Raw genomic sequence first — 2,350 nt, 5'->3', positions numbered from 1 at the left:
GGAAATGGACTGAGCGTTTCAGTTTTGAAAATTATACCTTATGGATAAAAGGTAACAGGATGAGGACATACATTCGGAGATGTGGATCATAATTTGTCGTGAATGAAGCCTAGATCACAGAGTAAGCCCAAATTTATTATTACTTATCCAGTTTCACCCAAACTGGTTGGATGGGATGAAAGTTAGACTTGTATCAAGGAGCTCTATACTAACATTAATCTAGTTTAGGTCAAGGCCACAATGTAGGGTCAAAGATTCGATTACACCGGTGGTAGGGAGCGAGTTTAGCATTTTTTGCATGTTCATTCTTGTCCTTGTTGGTTATATATTTTTGTTTAGAAAGAATTCCTTAGATTATTTGTAACTGGAGTTCTTTCAGTTTGGTTTTGTGTCAGTTGATTCTAGGAATTAGCCACATATATTCCATAGATTATTATCATTTTCGACAGGTTAAAGAATAAGTGGAGTTAATTTTCATCTTCCTGATGCGTTTTCCATTACAATCATCTTCATGATTCATACATTTTTCTTCAATTTTATCATTGTTTCTTAAGTTTTCTTTCCTTGACTCATTACCTTTATATTGTTTTATATTAATACTGTGGTTGGTAGTGCTACCACAATCCACTTAATCAGTGTTGAAATTCCTTCTGTTGACTCTGCATTGAGTGTCAAACCATATTGTTTCTTGTAGCCCAGGAACACACTAACTACACGTGTGTATGATGGCCATGTGGGGTATAACGCTGCAACCGAATCTGTCTTCGAAAATTTTACATGCAAAGGATAGATAGGATTTCGTGCGAATTAAATGCCAGTCAGGGAAGGGCGATTGGTTACACTCACCTTACTTGTTGAGACAAAGCAGTCAAACCCTCGTCCGCTGCACTCCATATGACATTAATAAAGAATTGTAGAATGGAAGAGACACATTGCTGAATCACCTGGACAGAGGTAGAATATAACAAAGTCGCAGCATTGGTGTGCGTAATTACTATAGCGATCAGTATAATAATATGTTTTTTTTTTCTTTGTCCTGCAATCCAAGAATATTAAACAGTTCAGGTAAGACCTATTGTAATGAAAGGGGTAATGAAGGATTATGACCTACCCTATAAAATTAGAAAAGCCCCTTTTAATCTGAACATAATCGTCTGGCTTTCTGAACAATAAAATAAACTTAAATGGCCTTTCACGAATCACCACCTCACTCTCACTCTCTCTCTCTCTCTCCGAATTTGAACTGTCTTGCTGTGATAATTACGTGCGCTATATCGCTCATTCAGTCATGATCATCGCCTCGTCTCCAGGAAGGGGCGGCGGCTGGAGCTGGGAGATAGGATGAAGTATGGGGGATCTGCGAATGATGAGCATATCGGAAAAGAAAGAGAATTTACTGAGTGAGGTGATAATGCTGAGTAATTTGATATATGCTGGAGTGATATGTAGATACACATAGAGGTGTGATGGAGGTATATGCAATAGTTGGTTGAAGGTATATTCAGGAGTGGGATGAAGATAGATGCTGGAGTGAGATGGAGTGAAGATATGTGCAGGAGTGTGTTGAAGATATATTCATGAGTGGGATAAAGATATATGCATAAATGGCATGACGATATATGCAGGAGTGGGATGATCACATATGCGGGAATGGGATTAAGACATTATATCCGTGAGTGGGATGAAGATATATGCAGGAGTGGGATGGAAAGACATGCAGGAGTGGGATGGGGGTATGTGGAGGAGTGGGGTGAAGATATATTCAGGAATGCGATGAAGATATATGCAGGAATGGGATGAAGATATATGCAAGAGAAGGATGGGGATATATACACAAGTGGGATGAAATATGTAGGAATGGAACGAATACATATGCAGGAGTGGGATGAAGATATATGTATGAAGGGGATGAAGAGTTATGAAGATGAGGGATGGGATGAAAATGTATACAGGTGTACGACAGAGTAAAAATAAATGTAGGAATAGGATGGAATGGAGATATAAGCAGGAATGGGATGGATGAGGATATGTGCTGGATTGGGATGGATGAGGATATGTGCTGGATTGGGATGCAGTGAAATGGTACAGTGTGTTAAGATTACGTGGAAACTTTGTTGCTGCAATCATGCTGGAGGAGATGTGTGGGGAGGTATGGGGAAGGGGTGAAGAAGAGGTTGAGAGGAAGAGGTGAGACGGAGAATGAAGGGGTGGGAAGGTGAGTGGGACAAGGCACTTGGACTGGTGAATCATTAGGATAAGGGCTAGGTGAAGCTGAAGAGTGAGGGGGAAGAGGGATCAGGATGGAGAGGTGAAGAGTTAGAGAGAGAGTACTATATCGTTTTGTGAAAAT

The sequence above is a fragment of the Coenobita brevimanus genome, chromosome 50 (assembly GCF_032717465.1).
Source record: "Coenobita brevimanus isolate Jiangsu-jjx chromosome 50, ASM3271746v2, whole genome shotgun sequence".
Lineage (NCBI taxonomy): Eukaryota > Metazoa > Arthropoda > Malacostraca > Decapoda > Coenobitidae > Coenobita > Coenobita brevimanus.
The sequence above is the reverse complement of the archived record's forward strand: the minus strand, read 5'-3'. Positions refer to the sequence as shown.